Below are 12321 nucleotides of genomic sequence, written 5' to 3'. Positions count from 1 at the left end.
ACTGAACTGAACTGAACTGAAAGGTCACAAACACACGCATATGTTTTTTAATTTTTCAGTTCAAGATGTACCCAGGATTACCCTAGTACTAGTACTCTCACTTTTTTTTTTTTAAGCTGGCTTTCAGGCTCTTTGTTAATCCAACCCTGGATCCAAACCTGGCAGGCTGACAGTGAAAACACCCAGTCCTAACCACTAGACAACCAGGGGATTTCAGCATTCTGAAAAAAATCTTTCATTACTTTGTCGTATTTGAAAAATCCAGGCCAATAGTAGACTGTAAGAGTATGGGGTTATTGAATTATGATTAGATGCAAATCAAACTTTTTAGTAAAAGAAGTCAGAGGTGATGCTGTCTATTTCCATCCAGAGACACTGTATCCTGTGTCCATGTCAAGCCTGATCACTTGGTCAAGGGTGGTCTGGCAGTCCTCCACAAAGATCCTCTTTCCCTCTGTAATGATGCAGATGATACAGATGATACCTGTATTTTGTTTCTCTTCCTTCTCTTCCCCTTCACAAGTCTCCTTTTTTGAATAACAGCATGAACTCTGGCATTCTTTAAAAATCAATTTAATCCAGTCATTATAACTACCTACCAATATTATTTGTGGTGTCTGAATTTCCCTTTTGTGACCTGTGAAAGCCCCTTCCCGTACTTTCCTTGCATATATCCTGTTTTTGTTTTTGTTTTAATATTTATTTATTTGGCTGTGCTGGGTCTCAGTTGCAGCCTGTGGGATCTAGTTCCCTGATCCGGGATAGAACCCAGACCCCCTGCATTGGGATCAGCCAAGTCTTAGTCCCTGGAAACCAAGAAAGTCCCCATCCTATCGATCGACTGATTGCTCTTTGAGCACTATCTTTCTTTCTGACATAGGATCTCCTAGCTCTCCTTGCATTTTCTCTGCCTGATGCAGAGAAATTTTAGTTCCTTTTAGTAGAAAATGGTACTCGGAAAATTAGATCTTAGTGTCCAGGGTGCTCATTGCTATTGGGATGTTATTTCTTCTAGGCCCTTTCAGTGGACCAAGTGTATAGATATTCATAGAGCTATAAAACACTAAACAGTATACGCTTTACCCAGATATATTTTAAAATCATGAGTTTATATTGATACCTCCAATTAAAAAGTTAGCATCTCGAAGTTCATTCTAGCCTTCCTCTTTCCATTTTATATTTTTTTTCTCCCACAGTGAAAAACCCCTGGTTACTAAGAAAAAGATGTAAAATATGATGTCAAAAATAGTAAACATGGTGGGGAAAGGTAAAAATGCAGGAAAACTCTGGTTCTCGTCAGCATCAATATATTTACTGGTTTATTCTATCCTACAATATAGACAAAAGAGCTGTGACTCCGATACCAACACCAGTAGCAAACCTAAGTTTAAGATTTCTTTGCACTTTTTTTTAGATCTATGTAAACCCATCTCTTCCCAAAGGTGTACAGCGAGAGGATGGTGATCAAGTCACTTGAATTCATCTACTTTGCAATATGGTTGTGTTAGCCATGTGATACACTGTGATATAGTGTTAGGTGTGTTATTTTTACTTGCATCATGTTAGTTTGCTTTTTTCATCTTTCTTATCTAGCTTTCATTTTTGAATGTATCAAGCGTTCGCTTGGTTCAAAATCAACTCTTCCAAGCGTTTTCAGAGGAGGAACTCCGCCTTCCTGTTCGCGGTACTCGTCCCACTCACCGCCTATCACTAGCCACTGTCATCAGTTTCCCATCTGTTCTCCCACTCCTCCCAAAATTAAGAATGTGCATCCGTTTGTTATCTACTGCTGTAGGGTTATGTTTTGCAGCTTTCAACGACAAACGTGTATTACTTCACAGTTTATGTGCATCAGAAATCCAAGAAGGGCTTAGGTAGGAAGGTCTGGCTCCAGGTTTCTCACGAGAGTGTATTCACTATGGCAGGACTGCAGTCCTCTCAAGACTGGACTGAGGGAAGATCTGCCTCCAAACTCAACCGGCTGTGGGAATATCCTCTTTCAAGCTCCCTCACAGGGCTGTTGGCATAGCTCTGGTCCCCACTGGCTGTCAGCCAGTGAATTCGTTTCTTGGGACTGCCTTAATAAATTACCACAAACAATACAGTTTAAAAAAACAAAAAACACAAGGGTTTACTCTCTCACAGTTCTGAGGCTAGAAGTTCAAAATCAGTGTCAGCTGGACCACATTCTCCTGAGGCTTTTTCTACCTCCACTGTCATCTCACCAAGTCCTTTTCCGTCTCACAACTGTGTGACACACCCTTTCCTATAGATTGTTTAGATAGCCAAACTCCAGTTTCCCTGTGCCCCACCAGCCTCTGCTAATATGCACATCATCTTTAGTAATACACACATAATATCGTTTATATTTAGCATGAAGATCCCTCTCAAGTATAACGATCCTTTTGTAATGTAAACTAAATTTTTAAAAAATACTGGAATCCCTATAAAATGAATGGTAGTACTTTCAGCACCTATCAAGAAAATTCACATTGAATTGAGGACCCTCTGAATAATCTTGGGTTCCCCCAAGGGTCTTGATCCATGTGTTGGAAATTATTGCTCTAGGGAATACTAACATGGTGACATCATCATAACCAGTTTAGAAAAAAAACAAGAATAACAAATGAAACGGTAAGTCTAGGAACAAATCTACTAACTACTCAGTGCCAATCCCTGCTAAACACAACCAATTTTTCACCTATTCTTTGCTTTCACATTTGCCCTGTAACGGCCCTTTGTGTGTGTGTTTTATCTGACTACAGTCAAAATATGAGATGCCAAGGCGGAAATGGAGACCTGAATTCTATTCAGTCCTGGCCACAACTATTTTAGCTCTCTGACCTTGATTAATTAACTTCTCTAAGTCCTCAGCTGCCAAATGCAAACAACACCTACCTTACAGAATGAAGTAAGGACCTTAAATGAACACCTACCTTAAATGAAGTGACGTGCAAAAATGTACTCTGTAAAGTGTAAATGATGTAGAAACATCTTCTAAATTCTTCTGGCGGGGCCTCCCTAGTGGTCTAGTGATTGAGCATCCACCTGCCAACGCAGGGGACACGAGTTTGACCCCTGGTCTGGGAAGATCCCACGTGCCACAGAGCAACTAAGCCCTTGAGCCACAGCTGCTGACGCCCGTGTGCCTACCTGGTGCCCCACCACAAGAGAAGCCACCGCGTCGAGAAGCCCAACCGCGCCAACCAAGAGTGGCCCCGCTTGCCACAACTAGAGAAAGTCCTCTTGCAGCAATGAAGACTCGGCACAGCCAAAAATAAAGAACTCTTTAAAAATAAAAACAAATACATTCATCTGGCTCTGTCACTTGTGAGCTTAAAATTCTTCCTTGGCTTCCCAGGGTCTTCAGGATCAAGGATGGCCTCTTAGCCTAACAGAAAAGCCCTTTCCCTTGTGGTCCTTAGAGCTCCAGTCACAGGAATCCTGTTCCCCATCCTCCCCTCTTCATCTGCCTCTCAACCCTGCATTCTAAAGCCTGTCCATCTCAAATAGCTGGACTCTTTGCTGTACTTCCATTCAGGCTGTTGAAAAGAGTCGTCTTCAACAAGCCGGCACCACAGTCTGTAACTTGGGCTATGCCAGGCTCCACGAAGAGCTGGGCAGCGAGGGCCATCCTCACTCACATCTTGGTTTTCTTCATCACCTTGGCAGTCACACTGATTGTACTGCTGTGGTAACAAGGAAGAACAGATGCTTTGGAATCAGCTAGAATCTAGTAAGAGTCGGGCACGACTGAGCGACTTCACTTTCACTTTTCACTTTCATGCACTGGAGAAGGAAATGGCAACCCACTCCAGTGTTCTTGCCTGGAGAATCCCAGGGATGGGGGAGCCTGGTGGGCTGCCGTCTCTGGGGTCGCACAGAGTCAGACACGACTGAAGCGACTTAGCAGCAGCAGCAGCAGCAGAATTTAATAAATGTGTGTGAGACTACCTTAGTCTACAGGAACGATATTGATACATTGTCATGTGACCCTACATCTTGTCAGGAAGGAGTCTCTTTGGGTTTTTTAGATGCTTGGTGCCATGCAGAATGAAAGGCCTGAATCAGACCACTTTCAGGGTGGACTTCAGTGATTGGTGGTGAGAGGAGGAGGAGGAAGAGGTTGCATCAGAGACATCTGGTCACCTTGCCGCTGGCAAAGTGCAGCAGTAATGGGCCATAGCTACTCCTAACAACAACAGATGGATGGGCAGTGTTCCCAGCTGGTATGCTTGGAATGAGCTGGTCAAATTCTTTATCCTTCTATCTTACAGCAGTGGTTATTAACCAGCAGATCTGTCCCCCAGGAGACAGGCAATGTCTGGAGATGTTTTTTGATTGTCACAACTGAGTGATACTACAGGCATCTAAGGGGTAGGGGCCAGCCATGCCGCTAAACACCCTACAATGCCCAGAAAAGGCCTCCCACAACAAAGAATTATCAAAAACGGCAACAGTGCTGAGGTTTGAGAAATTATGTTCCTGGAAATGTGGCTTTTGGCATATGTTTTTCTTGGTTATAGGCGCTCTTTTTTTGACAGGTGGGGGGTGGTCATACAGGGTGGCAGGTGGGCTCTTAGTTCCCCAACCAGCAGCTGAACTGCACCCTCTGTGTTGGGAGCGCAGAGTCTTAACCACTGGATCACCAGGCAAGTCCCACAGGTCCTCTTTGGAAAGCCCGTCTTTTGCGTAAGGCTCCACGTGTTTGTATGGATGAGCTGCAGCTCCCTGCGTGTGCTATTGCTTCCTACACCTCTGGAGCCTCGCACATTGCTAAGCTACACCTGCCAAGCTCTCTCTTTTGCTCCTTTGCTCTCATCCTTCAGGCTTCAGTTTTGGGCATCAGCTCCACCAGGAAGTCTCTCCTGATCCCTAAACGCTAGACACAGTAGATGCCCCCATGCACATCCCTCCTGCTACCAGAACAGTTACTGTACTTCAGCAGCAATAGCTTGTGCCCCTGTCCCAGTTCTCCCAACCAGAGTGCAGAGCTCCTTCTAGCAGGGACCCAGTCTTGCTCACTGCTGTATTTCCAGTACTCAGCACAGCACATGAAATGGTAGGTAGTGAATATATTTACATTTGAAGAGTGTATAATTTGGGATCTGGCTGAAAGATAAAAACCTTTCCCAAATGGTCCACCCATGTTCCTCAGGTTGGTATCAGTTGCGGGCTTTGATCAAACCTTCCTAGTCGTGTCTCAGTATTCAGTAGAAAAGTATTCAGTAGAAAAAATACTTCCAGTACAGGGAATCTCATATGAATTCCAGTGAGATATACCAGGAATCTCAGGTTTTTAACTGTTTGTTATTTTCTGTGTTTATTTCCTTTTTATTATCCTTTTAATTTTTATGTCCAGAAATTGCCAAAGTATGGTTTGCAGGCCAAATCCAGACAGTTGCCTGTTTTTATACAGTCCTAGAGCTAATAATCGGAGAAGGCAATGGCACTCCACTCCAGGACTCTTGCCTGGAAAATCCCATGGACGGAGGAGCCTGGTAGGCTGCAGTCCATGAGGTCACTAAGAGTCGGACATGACTGAGCGACTTCACTTTCACTCTTCACTTTCATGCATTGCAGAAGGAGATGGCAACCCACGCCAGTGTTCTTTCCTGGAGAATCCCAGGGATGGGGGAGCCTGGCAGGCTGCCATCTATGGGGTCGCACAGAGTCGGACACGACTGAAATGACTTAGCAGTAGCAGCAGAGCTAATAATGGTTGTTACACTTTTTAGTGGTTACCTTTTTCATAGCTATAGCCTCAGTTTTGCCTCCGGGACTGCAAAGAGTGAAATATTTATAACCTGGTCCTTCACAGAAGAAGTGTGTGCTGAGCGATCTCTACTCCAGCCTTTAGCACATTTGCGTTTAGAGATTTCATTCTCCACAGTTCTCCACGGTGCTTTGGCTATCGTGCCCTTAGCCTGTTGGGGTTCGTTTGGTAAAGGGAGACGAGCACAGCACAGAAGGAACTCTCATGAGACCCTCACAAAGACCCCTGCCACCTCAGAGGACAGGCCTATACCCTGGTTCTCTTAATCAATGCAGCTTACACACTTGAGCACATTCTCTTGCACCGTCACTTTAAAATCATAAATATAAAATTTATTACACATGTCAGAGTGAAATCACGAGGTAATCTGTCAGACTGTCTAGAGTATAGCTTCTATTTTTATTACGGACACAGCGCATAAATAACAGACACATGCAGATTGTCTTACACTTTGAGGTTGGTGCTAAAAATATTAGTACTATGGGTTTTAGTTCACCATCGCTATATTTAATTCTAAACCTTCTTGGGGTTATGTAATCATATAAGGTACCCAACTAACAGCAGGTTTACCAGCTCAGGTCGACTGAGTAATGGCATAATGAAAAGACAGGACATTGATAAGATTATCTTGAAGTGCTGTGAGCTACACTCCAGCTATGTGTTCCCTTTTTATAGAGCAGTTGCGTCTGATTTGCAGCAGGGACTTCAAGTCTAGGTCTTTCTTTTGGAATTTAGTTTCTCTACCTTCATCCCTCCTCACTGTCCCCCAACAAACCCAATTTGTTTGTGTTCCATTTCAACTTTTAGGGACTGATTAGGTGGACAGAGAGAGAGAAATAGATGACAGACAGACAAAGAGAGAAGCAAGTGACTTTAAAGAGAATAATCGTAACTTCTCAACAGCAGTACAGGAAACTAGAAAACAACGGAGCAAGGCCTTGAATTCGAGGCAAAATTATTGCCAAACCGTAACATCATATCTAACCAGAAACTTTTAAAGCTACGGACACAAAAGGTCTCAAAGAACTGGCCTCTCATGTGTGTGTCTTCAGAAAAGTTAATAGAGGATATATTTCCTCAAAACTAAGGAATAAACGTTTAATAAAGGAAAATATGAGGGCCAAGAAATAGGAGCTCTAACACAGGAAGGTGGGGAAAGGACTTCCTAAGATCACCATGAAAATCAATCTCAGGACAAGAGCAACCAGCCTGGATTAGGGCAGGAGTGTACAGAGACCCTGGAAATACACTGCAGAGGAAAACAGACTGAGAGTCACCTGACATTTGTGAAAGTGACAGGAGGCTTGAACTTCTAACAGAGTCTAGGGATGAATTAGAAATGGGCAGAAGTCCCCCCAGACCTTTTAAATGAAGACAATTATTTCTTTTTTCTTTTTTTGGAAGCGGGGGGCGGGGGGGGGGGGAGGTGTGCCAGGCAGTATGTGGGATCTTAATTCCCCAGCCAGGGATTGAACCCTTGTCCCTGGCAGTGGAAGCGCAGGGTCCTAACCACAAGACTGCCAGGGAAGGCCTTAAATGTAGACAATGACTAATCCCAGGGAAAACCAGAGGTCATATTAAAAAAAGGAAACAGAATCATAGGAAATCAGTCCTGAATATTCATTGGAAGGACTGATGCTGAAGCTGAAATTCCAGTACTTTGGCTACCTGATGCGAAGAACTGACTCATTGGAAAAGATCCTGATGGCTGGGAAAGACTGAAGGCAGGAGGAGAAGGGGATGACAGAGGATGAGATGGTTGGATGACATCACCAACTCAATGGACATGAGTCTGAGCAAGCTCCAGGAGTTGGTGATGTACATGGAGGCCTGGCGTGCTGCAGTCCATGGGCTCGCAAGAGTCGGACACAACTGAGTGAACTGAACTGAACTGAATCCTAGTTTACTACATGGCTCAGCTATGAATAACATTTACAAAGTCAGAATAGTTAGAGCACTATATATTGGTCTAACCAAAACAGGCAATATAATCGTAATTAGGGGATAGTGAAGAACCCTGTGTGTCTATGTGAGTACCTGTGTGTGAGTGAGTGTGAGGGTGAGGGTGGGTGGGCGTAGAGATTAAATCTTCAGAAGAAAGAAGTCTATACATATCCAAGCAGAAAAATTAAGAAATGGCAGATAAACCAGCTTGTGAGAAATGAAGGCAGTAAATGCCAGAAGAAACAGTTGAAAGAGTTGACAGTAGTTGCTTCTGGGAATGAGGGGTCAGTAATGGGGGCAGGATGGGGCTGCTCACTATTATTTTTCACGGCAACTCTTGTAGAACAACTTGACTTTAAAAACCATGACAGCGTACAACTTTGATTTTAAAAACTGAAAACTCTTTTGAACGAAAGAAAGAAATCTACTCCTAGGATTCATCCATCCTCACTGGCCAACCATTCCGCATCTCCTTCACTGGCTCCTTCTCTCTACCAGCTCTCCAAGCAGGAGAATGCATCTGGGCTCTATCCTGAGCCTCTTTTCTTCTCGTACCAAACCCTGTCTCCAATGATCTCCTCTTGAGCAGAGGCTCCAAATCCCACCAACGATCCCGAGTCTGTATTTCTAGCCCTGCTCTGTTTGCTACTCCAGACTCATATATCCAACTACCGATGGGATACCTTCTCTCGGATGGAATAGCCACCTCAAACCTATCAAATCTGTACTAGTGTTCGCCAAAGAAAAGAACCACCAGGAGGGAGAGATATGGAAACAGATAGATCGACAGCTAAAGAAATCTGTTATAAGGAATTGGCTCACACAGTTAACGAAGACTAAGAAGTCCCAAGATCCGCAGTTAACAAGCTCTAGATCCAAGAAGGGAGAAGGCAATGGCACCCCACTCCAGTACTCTTGCCTGGAAAATCTCATGGACGGAAGAGCCTGGTGGGCTGCAGTCCATGGGGTCAGTAAGAGTTGGACACGGCTGAGCGACTTCGCTTTCACTTTTCACTTTCATGCATCGGAGAAGGCAATGGCAACCCACTCCAGCGTTCTTGCCTGGAGAATCCCAGGGACAGAGGAGCCTAGTGGGCTGCCGTCTATGGGGTTGCACAGAGTCGGACACGACTGAAGCAACTTAGCAGCAGCAGCAGATCCAAGAAGGGCCGATGTTTCAGCCTGAGCTCAAAAACAGGAAAAGGAAACACAGCAGTTAAGCAGAAAGAGTTCTCTCTCACTCAGGCTTTTCGTTCTTTTCAAATCTTCAGCTGATTAAGTGAAACCCACCTACATTGGGAGGGCAATTCCCTTCACTCAAGTCGACTGCTTCAGATGTTAGCTGCATCCAGAAACACCCTCATAGACACACCTCGTGCAAAAAATAAACAAACATCTGGCACCCCAAAGACTAGCCAAGTTGACACAGATGGTCAACCATCACAAAATCAAAGAGCTCTCTTAATTTTGTCCCTGAAGCCTGTCCCTTCTTTAGTCTTCCTCTTAGTAAACGTCACCATTGTCTATTCAAAATCTATCCAAAAACCCAGATTTTTCCTTTGCTCTCACTTGCAGCATCCACTTTGTAACTCCTGTCACCTGTCTTTAAAATGCACCTCGGACTTTCCTGGTGGTCCAGCGGTTAGGAATCTGTGCCTGCCAGTGCAGGGGACGTGGTTCCATCCCTGGTCTGGAAAGATTCCGCATGCCGCAGGGCAGCTAAGCCCACGCGCTACAACTACTGAACCTACCCTCTGGAACCCGAGAGCTGAAACCACTGAGCCGGCGAACTGAAACTCCTGACGCCTGCGCACCCTAGAGCTTGTGCTCTGCAAAAGAGAAGCCACTGCAAAGAGAAACCCACACACTACAGCTAGAGAGGAGACCCGCTCGCTCCAACTAGAGAAAGCCCAAGCACAGCAATGAAGGCCCAGCGCAAAGAGAAATTGATTTTTTTAAAAGTTCTCATCACAAGAAAAAACAACTTAAAAAAAGAGAGATAACATATCTCAAATCTAGTCACTTCTCCCCATCAGCACTGCCAGCAACCTAGTCAAAGTCACCGAAATGTCTCATCGAGAATTTTGCTTTAACTCATCTCCCTGCTTCCCCTCTGGCCAAACTTATACTCCAGCCAGTGGCGATAGCTAGGAAGAGAGAACTGCCTCTGTGAGTACACGGTCCAGCAGAGACATGCTTCTAGAACTCTGAGCCTTGTGGGAGGGGCACCAAGGCTGGAGTCTTTTCGTGAATCCTTTCCCAGTGAGAGTTTCTGACCGTGCTTCGAGTTCCAGCCACAGTAGCCACGTTTTTCCTCCTAGCAACACAGCCGGTATCTCCTCATTCAGGGTCATCACATTTATTAATTTCCTTGTCTCCACTCCCTCTGCTCAGAGCCTCTGTTTCTCATCTTCTAAGCCTCTGATCAAATGCCACTTCATTAGACACGCTTTTCATGACATTCCTTTCTGAGGGAGCAACACCTAATTATTTGCCATCACTTCACATGTTAGTTTCATTTAGACCCCTTGTTAAAACTCAAAATTATTTTGCTTAATTTATTGGTGTGCCTGTCTTGTTGTCTACTGGACTTCCAGGTGGCTCAGTGGTAAAGAATCCACCTACCAATGCCAGGAGATGCAGGTTCAATCCCTGGGTGAGGAAGATCCCCTGGAGGAGGAAATGGAAACCCACTCCACTATTATTCTTGGCTGGAAAAATCCATGGACAGAGGTGCAGGCAGGTTATAGTCCATGGAGTTCCAAAAAGTCGGACACGACTGAGTGACTGAGCATGCAGGGCTTGTCTATTAGCTGGACTTAGCTAACTACTGCAAAAGATAATTCCATAGCTCAGTGCTGTAACAGAGTGAAGCGTATTGCTTCCTCTCACATACAACAGTCAGAATAATAATGGGGCTGTGCTCCACAGTGTCATTCAGGAACCCAGGATCCTCCCTTCTCCCAAAGCAACCCTCTTCATAGATGGCATCCAAGATCTCTGTAGCAAAGGAAGAGAGAGGGGGTCCATCCACTCTTACTGTCTCTGGTCACAGTCTATGGGCAAGAATTAGTCTCAAAGCCTCACTAATATACCAGGATGCTGGGAAGTGTGCTTTAACTGTACATCTAGGAAAAGAAACTGGAGAAGGAAATGGCAACCCGCTTCAGCATTCTTGCCGGGAGAATCCCACGGACAGAGGAGCCTGGTGAGCTACAGTTCATGGGGTCACAAAGAGTCCGACATGACTAAAGTAACTTAGCACAGGAAAACAAAATGGATTTTGGTGAATATCTGTTGAATCTCTGTCCAAATTTGGTGGAATGAGCTTCCAGGAAAGAAGGTATTTGATAATCACTAGCCTCTCATGTCCTCCCTTGCCTCCTTCATCTATCTCCATAGAGCACAGTGATCTGGATCAAGCCTTCCTGCTGCCCAACAGCCTTTAAAAGCTCTCTGCTGTCCTTAGCAGAAGCCCCCGAGTCCTTACCCTGGCCTTGGAGGCCAGCATGATGCCGGTTATTCCGAGACGCCAAGCTCTTTTCCTTCTGTGCAGACTGTCACCTCTGCTTGGACTACTGCCTGCCCTGCTCCCTCTTTTCACAACCTGACATTAACTCATTTTTTTTAGTTTCAGGTCATACGTTGCTTTTATCTAAGAGGCTACTGTGATAGTCATAATAATAGCCCCAGAGAACTCCATGTCCTAACCCCTGGAAACTGTGACTATGTTAGGTTACATGGCAAAAGAGCATTAAGATTACAGATAGAATTAAGGTTGCCAATCAGCTGATATTTTGGTAGGGAGGTTACCTTGGATTGCCCAAGATAATGAATGGGTCCAACATAATCACATGTATCCTTCTAAGTGAAGGAGGGAAGCAGAAAAGCCGGAGACGTAACACGACTGTGGATGTAGGCTGGAGTGGTCTGATGAGAACTCAACCTGCCACTGTTGGCTCTGAAGATGAAAAAGAGTCCTAACCCAAGGAATGTGGGCAGCCTCCAGAAGCTGGAAAAGTCAAGGAAACAGATTTTCCCCCTGGAGTCATCAGAAGGCACACAGCCCTGATAATCAGTTGATTTTTGCCTTCTGAGTTCCATTCCAGACTTCTGACCTCTAGAACAAAAGATAATAACTGTTTATTGTTTTATAGTGCCAAGCTTGTGGTAACTTGCCATAGCAGCAACATGACACTCCTCCACGCTCGCTGACTCCCCTGACCACCCTATCTTCCAGCCTTGTCAGCTGGGTTTGCGTCTAATCTCTCTCCCCAATAAGCCCTCTGTTCTTCCCTCTCAGGTCTGGATCTCAGACAGGTCCATGCCTGGGTCTCTGGGGTCTGCTCCTTGGGAAATGACCTTCATTCCCCCAGCCTCCCATAAACACTCAGGAATGTGGTGAGGTTTTTTCCCCTCCAGTCTCTGCACCTGGTGAGTTGACAGGCAGAACAGGGAGCAGGGGGAACAGAAAACAGATGAACACCTCTATGAAAATGGCTGAAAGGGTTCACATCCCTGGCTAATTCCTCTCCCTCCACAAAGATTTGGCATCCAACTCGGGAGAACATGAAAAGTCATTTATGCTTTTTATAAGTCTC

The sequence above is a fragment of the Ovis canadensis genome, chromosome 10 (assembly GCF_042477335.2).
Source record: "Ovis canadensis isolate MfBH-ARS-UI-01 breed Bighorn chromosome 10, ARS-UI_OviCan_v2, whole genome shotgun sequence".
Lineage (NCBI taxonomy): Eukaryota > Metazoa > Chordata > Mammalia > Artiodactyla > Bovidae > Ovis > Ovis canadensis.
The sequence above is the reverse complement of the archived record's forward strand: the minus strand, read 5'-3'. Positions refer to the sequence as shown.